The sequence below is a fragment of the Strix uralensis genome, chromosome 7, assembly GCF_047716275.1.
Source record: "Strix uralensis isolate ZFMK-TIS-50842 chromosome 7, bStrUra1, whole genome shotgun sequence".
Lineage (NCBI taxonomy): Eukaryota > Metazoa > Chordata > Aves > Strigiformes > Strigidae > Strix > Strix uralensis.
The window spans coordinates 6,435,672-6,449,862 of NC_133978.1; the positions used below are offsets into that span (position 1 = coordinate 6,435,672).

At 37.4% G+C, this 14,191-nt stretch overlaps 1 protein-coding gene across 4 annotated transcripts in view; it reads left to right on the forward strand.

Annotated features, from left to right (window-relative positions):
- CTNNA3 (catenin alpha 3) overlaps positions 1-14,191 on the forward strand; it is a 544,925-nt gene that overhangs the window by 53,143 nt on the left and 477,591 nt on the right. The window lies entirely within an intron of this gene.

The window sequence follows — 14,191 nt, forward strand, 5'->3', positions numbered from 1 at the left end:
GAAGACACAGCAGTATTACTATTACTGTATAATTCACTTTGAGATAATGGAAAAACTTTTAAAAATTGTCTTACTTTGGTGGCATGGGTAGACTTATTCCACAGATATTTTTCTGTGCAGAGAGTACCAAGATGCTGTGTGTATGTGTGTGCTTTGTGTTTGGTTTTTTTTTTTTTTTAATATCTGTAGTTGTAATTTTCTTTCCTTCCTGAATAGTTTTGTGTTCAGGAGAGACATAAAGCATTCTACCTTTTGGAAGAGTGCAAAGAATAGTAGAATCAAGAAGGCTCTATAATTCCCCATGTTTTAACACTCCCAGCTAAAATAAAAATTCTTTGAAATGTTCCAGGAGATACCAAGTGATCCTTTATTTTTTCTTGTTTATTTTGTTTAGTCTTCCTTTTTCAGAAATAATGTTCCTCCTGAAATCCTTTGTGGTAATTTCTATTAATTATACTTATTTCTGTTGCTGGGGAAGAATTTATCAGCAGTAAGGTTTGCATTGGCTAATGAAAACCACTGCACAGCTGTGAGCACCACACATCTCTCTCCTTTGCAAATCAGAATGAACTTCATTAAATATATCCTGTACTTTTGGAATAGATAATAACCTACTAGAAAAAAGAATAAAATATTCTGGGTGTTCAGGAGTGGTTAGGAGTGGGCTTAGCAACTGGGGAAAAAATGAACTTGATAGGTGAGCCTTAGTTGCTGTGTTTGTCCTGTTAATCTTTTCCTGTTTCCAGATATACAGGCAAAGTAAATTTATTGAAACCTGCAAGAATTTTACAATAGAAAGGCACTGATACAGATGTTAAAAGAAAACAAAATCTCTATGTGGTCATAGAGGAAGATATGTAGTACTTGAATTGTTGTGAACTGCTCATGGATATAAGAGAACTGAGTAGCAGCATCAGTGAATCCAAGAGACGTGGGAAGAGAGAGTAAACAAAGAACTGAAAGTACAAAGAGGAGACAAAGTACAGCCTCAAAGTTGATCACAGTCCTTGTTCATGGTTGTTTCTCCTTCTAATTATACTGACCGACAAGTTTGATCTGATCTTTAACAGGATCAGATCATACTTGTTTCATGTATGTGTGAAGCTACATGAAAATAAATGGGATAGCTTGTTAGAGACATTTGGATATATATCCCTTCCTGTTTTGCAAAACTGCTGTTAGGATGGAGAACATTAGGGGGCGAAAAGAAGCAGCAGTACTATGGGGAGGGAAGATGCGTGAGAGAGAATCAGAGGAATTCTCACTTCTTTCTTTTCAGTGCTATTTTGGGGCAACTCAAAGTGTGCCTGTGGATATGGAAGTTTGTATGGGTTTTCTTTGGTTGTCAGTAAGAGCCATTCGTGTTAGAAAAGTCTAAAGATAAGTGCAAATGTCACCAGAGAACCCATGAGCTTTCAAGCCTAGTGCTCAGTGGAAGGACATCCTCTTGGAAACTAAGGTTGTACCTGATGCCCTTGTGTCTCAGAACCGTGGAAGGCCTGTGGTTGTGGGCAATGCAGGTCTTAAGACCTGCTTCAGCTGTGCACAGGAAGGTTGGGAATATTTTCTTCTCCCTCCTGTTTTCTTAAATGCCTTTTTCCACTTCTATAAAAGAGTAAATTATACAGTGTTCAGTATTTTCTAGTATTCTTCCCTTTTTGCTAAAATGTGGCATTCTACCTGGAGAGCAAAAGATGTTCTGTTGGCTGTTCTAATTGGAGCAGTAGAACTTCTAGTTGTCAGTTGAGTGCTTTATGACTTGTCTCAGAACTGGGCAAGGAAGGTCAAGCTGTTCTGTGTTCAAAAAGCCATCAGTTAGATTAAGCATAAATTAGGTTTCCTCTGGTTCAAACCGCATCTCAGGAGGTTATTATTAATGTATCTTAGAATGATGAGAGAAGTAGCTGAGTAGTATTTGAAGGAATCATCGAATAATTTAGGTTGGAAAAGACCCTTAAGATCATTGAGTCCAACTGTTAACCTAATACTACCCAGTCCACCACTAAACCATGTCCCTAAGTGCCACATCAAGGAGTGTGTCTTGGGGAGCATGTTCATCTTTTTTATCAGGGAAAATCAGAGCCATAAAATATTTTACTAATGGAGATTTAACATGATATATATGAGAACCAACATGTTTGTTTTGAGCAGTCAGCATGCTTTGGTGGGAATGTCTTATTGTTCATGTCAAGATATAGCTAAACTATCCCAAGGCAATCTTAAAAATTAAATTAGGCTGAAAATAACAGGGTTAATTATTTGATAATGGAAGTTTCTGTGATTCTGGCAATCTACTCTGTGCACAGAAACAAAACCTGTTCTTTCCAGTTCTGATAAATCATTTAAAAGAAAAAAAGAAAAAAAGAAAAAGAGAGAGTACTAAAAAAAATTAAAGACATTAAGTACAGTTGAAGTATATGTGATTAAATTAACAGAGAAACTACATGTAAAACTTCTGCAGGAAAGATGAGTCTTTTAACAGGTGTGGTACCTTTATCACAACATTTGTCTCATTCAAATAGTATTTTTCTTTTCTGCTTTTGTTTGCTTTCTTCATTGTATGTGCGATGTTAGTTTTTAGAAAACAATGGTGTTGCATGCATCAATGGGACTGTGGTCTTCCTGATTTCCATTCTGGTCTGTCCCCCCAGTTGATATGCTCATCAGGAATCACTTCCAGCAGATAAAGTGCTAAGCTCTTCTCTAAAGACCTACTCCTACTGTATTTTTATGCCAGGCAGTTTTGAACCTGGAGCGCTGTGCATAGAAAAGGTCCCTGCAGTCAGAAGCTTTCTGCCTTCTTTTTGGAAACTATATCCTCTTTTATCATATGTTTAGATAAAAACCTTGGGGTAAAGATCCTGACATACCATAGGCAACACACAATGCTAAAAGCATCCAGTGCTTAAGTAATCTAACTCTTTAAAAACTTCATCATAATGCTCTAGACTGTGAATGTCAGCACGCTGTGGACCTGTCAGTTGTCTGGGTTTTCTTGGGCTTGCCCTGGCCTTGGAGAATGTTTTTTCACACAGTGCATTTTTTTTTTTTTTTAAATGGGAGAAAAGCCCTAACTATCTTGATTTTGTGGTACTACCTTCTGATTCCCATTAAAAAGCATTCCCATTATTTTTTCTCGAGGCACCCTTTTTTTCCCACCCCATGTATATCCCCCCTTCCCAATTCTCCCTTACATCTTTATGTTCCTGTTTGGTGTATAAGGAAGAAGGAGAATACTAGACCAAATAATACATAAAAAAGAATGTAACTAGACCACTACACATGGAGAACTCTGTTAACAGGTGCTAAACTTAGTTGCAGAGATCAGATGGACAGGAAGAGCAACAAGATGTGTTACAGAATGTGGCTTGCTCAAGGATAGTATACACTGACTCCAAGCAAAGCACCAGTACTTTACCTTGCTTTGCATAGATTTTTTTAAAAGTTCTATCCTTAAATGTGCAGTCATAGCCCCTGGCATCTTTACTATTAGTTGACCTGGTTTTCTAGGTTTTTGGAGCTGAGCTGAGGCATAGGTCACCGTAAGCAATTGGTAATTTTAAAAATAACAGTAATCGCATCCTCTCTGTCTGTGCTTCCAGTTGCATCAGGCCTAAGAACAGAGGTGCTCTTGCATTCCCTGGGGGGCTGGGTTATTTCCATGTACCAGACTCTGCTTTTATTGAATCCTCCAAGACCCTGTGGAACGCTGCAGCATGCAGTTGTGTCTTGGCCTTTTGCCTTCGTTCTCTTCTGTTCTCACACAGCTCACCGAATAGGGCCGGCACTGTACTTTCTTCTGCATCCTGCTGCTGGGCTCCTGCGCAGATCTGAGTGGATCTATTTAATGTGGGGAAGTTCAGTGTTGCTAAAGATGTACTATGCACTCTGTAGTATTTGATGTATCTGGGTATGTGGGAGAGGGGTGGGGTAGCAGACATGCTCTATAACTTTGAGAGAGGAAGGGGGGTCCTTCAGTGGTTTTTGTGACACAGAATGTGTGTACCTGCCCATGGCCTTCCTATCATTTGTACTATTAGACCTTGGACAACACATCCAATACAGCTGTGTGAAATCTGAAAGAGGCAAGTGATAACTCTGTTTTGAGAATGGATTGAATATACTTTGAGGAAACTTTTGCTCACAGGACCCCAATAACTGACTGATTACTTCCAGTGCCTTCATCCATCCACAACTGCCTGAAATGTTGTGCCTCCCTGCCAGCTTCATTTCCTTAGGACCCACTGTGCTGAAGACCTGATCTTGGATTTCCAACAAGGAGGACAAAATAGGCTTACAAAAATTATTTCTCTGCACTGCTGGGAGCATTTAGGACTAATGATTTTCATCTAAAATGGGCCTGTTGGGGTTTTTTTGTGTGACAGTTCTAGAGAGAAGTGCAGAAGTTTGGCAGGAGAAAACTAAGTGTTTGTAAGCTACAGAACACAAAAGTTACTAAGATAAAACAACAGTGATCTCATGTGCTAGATAACTGGTTGATAATTTTCTGTTAAATTCTAATCAGTTGTCACCAAAAAAAGTAGTATTTCTAGGTTTCAAGCTTGGTTTTTTTTCATGTCTTTTACTCCATGTCGCAATGGTGGGAGTAAATTCCAAAACGCTACTTTTTTGGCTCTTAACAGTCAAGGGGGTGAGGAGAAATACATGAACAGAGTTAATTGAAAACTGCCTGAGAGCAGGAGATCAGCAGCAACAAAGCGCTGAAACAATGAACTTCATCAGTTACAAAAGACAACTTAAAAATCTTTAAAATCTGGCAGGTCAGTTCATAGCTTCAAAGTGTTTTCCTATTACTGCCACACAATATATGTACTTGCAATGAAAACGGAGCACAAGGGTGACTTAACAAAGAAAGCTAATTATTTTTTATAAGGTTTGTATCTCATGTGATGTTTATTACCGTGACTTTTGCTCTGATTTTCACCACTTAAAAAATAATTTCCAGATTCTATCTGTGAACACAGTTCTGATAAATGCAACTTAGAGCTCAAGCACAGACTCACTGCTGGTGATATCTTTTCTTTTTTTCTTTTTTTCTTCCATTTACCAGTGTGTTGCTGGGCAAGCTGCTTAGCCTTGCCAGTAATGTGTCAAAGCAAATCTGATTTTTGTTGCTGTTGAACTACCCATAACGTACAGGTCCAGGTGAGGGAGAGGAAAATATACAAAAGAAAAAAGATACCAACCAGCATGAGTCTTCCCACTGCTGCTGTGAGAACCAGCTATTACAGGTTACTCTCTCCTCTCAGTAAATCACCGCAGTGAAGGCTGTAAGAAAATTAAATATATCAAGGTTCCATCTTATTTCTTGTATGAATGTGGTCATGCTAAAATGAACATTCTCACTGCTGAATGAGAAAAACAATCACAAGCCTAGATGTCTCTGAAGATAAAATAGAAATACATTACATTGTGGAATGTACAACTGAAAAATTGTCTGTCTTCTGAGAATTAATACTTGAACATATAAACTCCCTGGTGATCTAATAACCCCTAAATAGGCCAGCACTTTTTCCACTGATGAACTGAAAACACATTTTTCTTGTATATATGTATTATTAGTTATAGAGTTGGCCAGGTATTTCATGTTGGAGTAATCTGATAGGAGAAAAATATTTCATCCTTAAATTAAGAGGTTCTTTTTCTTGTGGAATTGCATTTCAAGGGCATCAGATTGACTAAGTTCAAGCTATTAAGACATGGATACTTTATGTCTTAAATTGTGGCATTTGGCTGAATTCAGTACAACTAAAGATATAATAGGAGGAGGGGAAAAAAGTAGACTGTATTCAGAACATACAGAAAGTCAGAAATGGGGGGGCAATGAAACATTTACTAAACCTTGCATTGAGCAAGTTGGATTTATATCAAATGTTGGGCTTTTCTTACTGATATTAACTTCTCTAAAGAAAGTAGTGGGCTCTGGTAGCTTCTTAAATTCAAAAGAACATTCTGTTTATAGTAGTACTTCTGGAAAAATATTCATGATTTATACTGTTCCTTAGACTCAAATCTATCTTGTTCCTACAGATGGCAAAGGTGTCATCCTTTGGAGTTCATGCAGATACGTTGTTTTAAGGCAAGTTGCAGAATACTAGCTATACCAAAAATTGTGCTCCTTAAAGTAGGCAGTATGTTTGTTCAATGCTCTAAACGTAGCCAAGGGCATTTGTTTGTGAGGAACTGCGTTATACCTTTATTTTGCATGCAGGTATCATTCATGACTGTGTGTTGGTACATTAATGTTAGACTACTGTTTTGTTTAATGCAGATGAAGTGTATTTAATGTCTTCTAGTTGTCATCTTCCTCTCTGGAAGTGCTCCAAATACTTTGTAAGACTATATATGAGACTTCTGTAAATTAACAAGTAAGGGAGTCAAAATATATATTAATCCCATAAACTGGTGTTGAGGAATGAGTGTTGTTTCAAGAAGAGGTGAATGCAACATAAAATCAGGGAGGTTTTTTGTTTGTTTTTCCACATCATGGAGCATACAGTAATTAACACCCTGATTAAGGCAAAAATCCATGTTATAATTAGATAAGAGAGAGGAAAGCAGCAGGCTTAAGTTAGAAGACTAGACCAGCTAAAGAGAAAAAAAATCTAGAAGCGTATTGCAGATAAGAACACAATATATTTTGGATGAAGATTTTACTGTCACTGTCAAATTCCCCCCAGCTAACTCAGTTTAGGTCAGTGCATTTACAGCATGAATTACACACAGAACTTGTGGTATAAAAACTTGAAACTACTTCTTCAAATAAATATTACAACCGAGTACTGAGATTTAAATGTTTTGCAGCATTTAGGATATAGTTGTTTGTTCACAACAATGCACTGTAAGTATTTAATGACATTATACAGCCTTTGCTTTGTAACCCCAGTATATATACAGGGGTAAAAAGGGGTGATAGCCTGCTAGTATAGCAAACCACTTCCAGCTCTCTCTCTGATTCCAGTTGTTTCTTCTATGGTTTACGAACTTCAGCTTCTGACGGCCATTTGCATCACCCACTCCACCAGTGGTGTTTGTTTTCCCTGTGCTGGCATGTGGTAGTGCCATTCTGCCAGAAGAATTGGGGAGTGCTGGTCCTGGAATGCTTTGGTAATAGGATCAGTGCATTTGTTTTTTGGTAACAGGATCAGTGGTTTGGTTTTTTTATGGGACAACGTAATTATTTTTGTGTAGGCCTCTGATGTTTTCAGGATGTGAATGCTGCACAACAGATAATTTTGATAAAGTAGTATGCATGCTTGTTGTGGTTTCTTCTATATGGATGTTATGGAATCCTTCTTTAGGAGAATATAGAGAAAAACACCTTTCTTTTTCCATGCGACGTGGGTATTTAGTTATATGGTTTTGGTTTGGTTTTCTCTCTATGTTCCTGTTGAGTTAAAATGATTAAAAACATTCTTGGATTTGCTTGTCCACTCTGTGATCTGTGGAAATCTGTGTCCATGTAGACTCTCTTCATAGCTACTTGCAGTGACACTTAAATTTATTGAATGAAGTGTTCTGATTGCCCTTGATATAATGTAGAAAGTACTCTTGGATTTTTCCAAATTAATATTGCTATTTAAATGTGAGTGGTTGGTAACTGGGGGCAGATGTTTCATTTGTGTGGGTGAGTGATTTGGAAGAAAGAGTTCACACTTATATGTTTTTAGACTGCATTCTTCATGCAGTGGAGATGGCAAAACAAGTAGATTTGTATGAATATAAAGTATTGTAAGGGAGTGGAGCGTTTCGTAACTGAAAGAATAATCTTTTACAAGGGTCATGTACTTGCTTGTGAGAAAGTGGTTGTGTCTTCCTTTTTATGAGAACTATGACAAACTTGAAAGTTGTAGTGGTGCTGCTTCTTGATACTAAATTTGGTTGTCGGGTGTTAAACCATTTGTGACTTTTTTATTTTTCCATATACACCTCAGTTTGTTGAGACTGAAGTATGCCTGTGTCCTGGAACTGAAAGACTGAATATTTACAGAAGTAATTTGCATGTTCAGGTGTGGTATATCTGATTTCCTTACTCTGTGATTTGTGCATATGCATTTCTTTTTGTGTTTGGGAATCGTATGGGATGTGTATATGGGTTTTTTATGAACATGGAGAAGATTGCGGCTATTCCTACTGATGACAACCTAACTCTGTTACATTTTTATATGTGCAGAGTTATGTACAAGCCCCGTGAGGCTTAAGGAAGCAGTAAGTTCATTGACTGATGATCCTTGTTATCCTATCAATTAACCCAGCAGGATGTCTACAAGCAGCTTAGATTCCAGCAGGAGAGCCAGTTCTCAGAGATCAAACTAGAGGGTTTTTTTTTTTTTTAGAAAAATAAAAAAAAAAATAAAAAAGAGAAGACTCTTTCAAGAATGGTTTGTCAATCTTCCATTTATTCTTGGTAAAGAAATATCTAGTTGTTTTTTTTTTTTATTTTTTTTTTAAAAAAAGGTTTCTGCTTTGTCTAGACAGTAAATAAAAACTAACCTTGTTTTTTATGTGGCAGGGTAACAAACATGTGTTTTCTTGCAAAATTCAGTAATCTTTTTTTAATCATCTTTCAAGGCTTGAGGTAGCAGAGTTGATGATCAAACCATTGCTGTTTGAGAAAATTTTCCCTGTTTCTGCTATCTAGACTGTCTCACATGGGATCATCTTCTCATTTGCAAGGAAATCATAAATTTAATTCCAGGTAAAACTTCCCACAGCATAGCTAATCTCTCTGACAAGAAATAAGTTCACACATTAGATGGAATCATAGTGGGATAATGGCTCTATAAAGCTGTGATATATATACACATGGTCAAATGGTAACATCTTTAGCACAAAAAAGTTGAGTCACGTTTCAGTTACTCTGTGAAATTTAGAATTCTGACAACTTGGGTTAGTTTTCTTACAATAAAAGATTGCAATATGCACAACAATGAAAAGGCCAATGATACATAGTTTGCCTCTTAAAATGCTCTGAATTTCGTTGAAGAAAAGTATGGTGATGTCTGAATTTTACTGCAGAATCTCCGTATCACTGGGGACAAGTCATTCCAGATTTTTCTTTCCCTCTGATATTAAGAGCCTTAAAAAAAGTTTCATGATTTTTCAAACCACACAAGTGAAGTTCTTCATCTGGGTACAGTTCATACCAAGAAGGAGAGTTTATTTGATGATATAAATGATACCTTTTCTGGACAGAATTTTGCTGTGGGAGTTATTACAAGTATGAAAAAAAATCTAGAGAAAAAATATATTCAAATCTATTTGTGGTTTTTTGGGTTTTTTTTGACAAAAATAAAAGGTACATCAAGAGACCATTACTCTGGTTTTCCACTGCAGAATTAGATAAACTATATCAGTAATGTCAGAGTATGACCTACTCTGACATTTGTCCTTATCTAAAATTTTGTTAAAACCTCCAGTGACAGATTCCACAACATCCCTGGCTGCCCTTATGTTTCACTGAAAGTTTGTTTTCCTAGTGTCTGATCTGAATCCTCAATACATTTAAGATCATTGCATCTTGTACTTTCTACTATGGACATAAGAATCAGATTATTCCTTTTCGTGTTGCTGTGGTCTTGTGTATATTATCATGCCTTCTCTCAGGCTTCTCTGCTTTAAAACAACTAGCCTCAAATCATTCAGTCTTTCGTCCTATGTCATACTTTTGATGCCTTCTGTTATGTCCCATTCAAATAGTTCTACCCCTTTATTAAAGGATCCTGTTGATAAGTAGAACGGAAGGATTTCTTCTCTTGTCTTCTATTTACATGTATGCGATTTGACCTTTCTTGTAGGCACGATCATCTTTATGATCCTTGAACAATTTCCTGTGAAGCGTTGCCTAATTGATTTTTTTGATCATACAATGTGCAGCTGACTGTGCCTGCCTACATGTGATGACTTGTACTCATCCTTACTGAACTGTATCCTATCTGAGAGCATCACACCTATTTATAAACACTGAGTTCAAATCCTGACCTCCAGTGCACTAACAGTTTCTTGTCCTCCACCCCCAAGAAATCCGTTTCTGTTTTCTTATCCAAGTTATGTTGCATAGTGAGGCACCCAAAACAGACCCCTGCAGAGAATCATTTAATGCATTCTTCTGTTGTAGCAGTGAATCACTGGTAACTGCTCTTAAGAAATCTCCATTGATTCCAGAGTAATTTCCTCTATTTTTTTCCCTATTGATTTATGAAGAAGTCACATGAGACTGTCAAAAATCTAGTCATATTATGAGACATTTGCTACTAATCCTATGACTACAAGAACAGAAGGAGAGGGAAATTAGACTGATTTGGCAAGACTTGCTCTGGATAAAACTGTGGTGGCTATTACTCATTCCTGTGTTTGTTTCTAGATAACTAAATAGTGTACTTCATTATTTGTTCTAATTATTTTCCCCAGGAATTTAAGTATAACTGACTGGTCTAATTCCTTGGTTTCTCTCTTTGGAAAAGGACTAGTCAGGTTTGCTCCCTTTCAGTCTTTCAGATCTCCACGCTCTCTTGCAGGGGAACATTGGTAGCAAGGAGCATTGAATAGCTTTGTCATCAATGTGTGAGTTCTCTATTGTCATAGGATGATGTTCATTCAACCCAACTGCCTTAATGGAACACACTGCTGTTTATTTTGCAGGTTTTGATCATGCCTTTCCAAGAGTAATGAGTGTCATGATTAAACTAAAGTGGCTTTCAGAACTTCACGTAGTTTCTCCACATTGGTTAAAATCAAATCTAAAAGAGTTTCCCTCTCACCACTTGCTCCACCTTCCTTATCAAACGCATTTCAAGATCTTGCTGAACATTTTCTATGCTACTGTTGCCTTCCCCACTGGGTAGTTCAAAGCCTACATTGTAAGTCCTGCACTTTGGATGCTTCTACCAGCTGTGTGCAGAAAAAATTCCCTTATGTTATGTTCTCAGTATGGTTTGCTGTACAGATCTTCCTCTCCCCTGCTGGTTCACTCTTGCAGAACTCCTGTTTGCAGCAGCTTGCTTGCAGGTCATGCTGGGACACGGGACTGCTGGGTTTTAATGTCCTCATTCACACACCTGTCAAGATTCCTGTATTATATAAGCCTCGTGTAAAAGCTTATGCAACATTATGATCTGTAAAGTGTTACAGTCTAAGGAAATTTGACAAAGTTTTTATCAAAAATATGATAAAACATAACACTTTCATATTTGTGCATGAGAAGCAATATTTATATTTGGACTAGGTCTAAGTGCTGACTTTATATCTCTGGAAAGAATAATAAAAATTTGGCTTGAAATCTGAAATACTCCAGGGATATTATTTTCAAAGACTATGCTGAGTTCTTTGTCCCTGTCTTATAGATCTACAGCTCGGTACATTTTTATTGGTTGAAATCATCACCTAGTGAAGTGATGCATGATTCTTAGCCATAATTGAAGGAGAAAATACCTTCCCTAATTTTCTGGGAAATAACATATCGGAATATTCTACAGAAAAGGTGAGAATTATCGAGGATGCTTCATTTGTTGAACACAATCAAAGGTGATATATGTGCTATTTTGATTTGATCTTCTTTTCTTTTTTTAAGTAAACCAGTCTGAAGCAGTAGGGAGTGGTGGTTAAAATAAGATTTGTCGTACTGAAAAGTGAAGAAGAAGAAAGAGAAGAGTGAGATATCTATATAGGTCTCTTCTAAACACCTTCAAATTTTCTTTCTCACAGCTTTATTGGGTGATCTTTAGCAAGACTCTTAGCACCAGACCAGATTTGAAGTTGTTCTTGTCAGACTATTACAGATTTATGTCAGACTAGGTAAATCCTGTCAGCATAGGATGAGAAGAGGTTGGCCTCTATACTAGGCCAGTCTGGCATGGGATCTTCATATTAAGAATTTGCTCTCACCTAAGTAAAGCAGTTCAGTGAAGTTCAGTCTGAGCACAACTGACACACCTTTACAGGGTCAGAGGCAGCATAAAACGTAGCCTGAGCCACTATTTTTGTGTTTGTGGTAGGTTTGTTTTTTTTAAATATGAGAAAAACCTGTTGTTCAGGTGCTGAAATAATGCAAATTAATGCAAGTGGAATAACAGTTTGGAATGTAGAGCCCTGATTAGAGAAGACTGTCTAATGAATGATGTCGTGTCATGGTGAAAATGACAGTAATAGTAGTTGGTAAAAGAGTATCTGAAGGCAATGTTATACTGTATTGATCCAAGCCTGACTAGACATATACTAGTTTCTCACAGAAAAAGAAATTCTCTTTATAAAATGTTTTTCTATCTTGGCACTTTATAAAAGTCATGTTAGATGAAAATCAAAGCTTTGCAGAATGACTGAGCTGTGAGTGGAAAATGTTTTGAGAACGTAATGCCTGGTCACAATGGACAAATCCTGCAGGAACACTGTTCCCGAAGTGCTTGCTCCAGGAACCCCTAGCGCACAACACCAAAAGCAGACTGCCAGGAGCAGTTGTGTCTTCTTGCCATATTCTTCTAAGGCTGAGCTTGTGTTGCAGTTACTATGCCCGTACTACTTGCCCATACTTTTATATGGGAGTGCTTTAGTAGATAGAACATTCACATAGGAAACAGAAAACTTGGGTTTAGTGCACTCCTTGAACCTGAGAGAGTTAATGCAGGATGTAGATTTTTCTTTTTTTTTTTTTCTTTTTTCTTTTTTTCATGTGGATATCCTTAACTGCTTGGCCATGGGTTAGGAGGTAGAGGTAGGGATCTCTGCATCTCCTATGAAACTCAAGTTCTGTAACCAATTAGGATTATATAACAGGTGAGCTTCATAGCTCACCTCTGGCTAAGAACTTTGTTTTGAGGGAAGAACTCACAAGCCTTATTCATGAGGTTGCTGCCACTTGAATACTAGGTACCCACATAGCCTTTGGATTCCAGCTTTTTGAGGATACTGCTAAACTGGAACAATGCTACACAGGGCTGAAACAAAAAAACTAAAGATAGAAATCAATGTTGCATATACTAATGAATTACTTGTTAGTCTTGTCTTGAATCCAAGACTTACTTTGTAGTTTGTGACATTATGAAGTTGGGCTCTTAGTCCTTTTTGTATTGTCTCCCCAACACACACCCTCACCCCTTCCCCAGCAGATATTCTACATAAAGTTGCATTCTATATTTTGCATTTGCATAATGTTACCCATGTGCAGTTTCCCTCTAAAACTCACTCTAGTCATTCAGCTCTTAAATTTCTTATCCAGTCACTCTGCATCAATTTTTGTTCAATCTGTCTTCTCCTTCTTCCAAGCCTTTCCATCATTTGTCATCCACACCTCATTTCTATTTCTTCATTCTAAAGGTATTTACTCATTCATTTTGCTCACAGATAGATGTTTATCTCATTAGATTCAAACAAACATAACAATTCTGCTCACACATATACTGTTTCCCTTTATTCTTGTTTGTCCATGCACAAAGGGTACAGTACTGATGGGTGTGTATGTTTTTATGTAGGGTCTGAAGGATTGCCATTAAGAGTTGGAGTGTGTGTATGTGTGGACTGTCAGGTCACAGAGATTTTGTGCATGGAGGAAGGAGGGCAAAGGATGGGCCATGACAGAGGTCACTGCCTCAACCTAGTTTTGAACTTCCTGATCTGAATTTATCCTTCCTGTCCCTCTAGAACTCCAGATCCTTGTTCCAACCCAGCTGAAATGCATCTGATTGCCTGTGATATATAGGCCTGTCATCTCTGACACTTTTTCTCATCAAGGACTTGGGAGAGAACAGTTAGAGCTTCCCCTTACTTGATGGGGCTCATCAGGCTCTAATATTTTCCTTTATTTGTCTGTATTGTAAGATCTTCATGGTTTAAGAGTGCTATAGCTGGTTCCTTTTCAACATAGACCTTATCACTCAGTTGATCCACCCTGAAGTCTGCCTTCATGTCATTTAGTGAAATTGTGGCTTTATAGATGGCCATTATGGAACAAAACTTTCTTTGTAGGTAAGATTTTGATACTTGTATAACAGTGCTTTTATAACTAATGATAATAAATTCTGCTGGCAATGGAACAGTGAATGCTTTCCTATGTCCTATTTAAATCTAGGTTTATTGCCTTGAGTAAGAAAGATTTCTTTTCTTTTGCTTCCCTGCATGAATTTAGCCATGGATCTAACTTTACATTGTAAGATCAAGAGGTAATATGTAATAAAGTCTT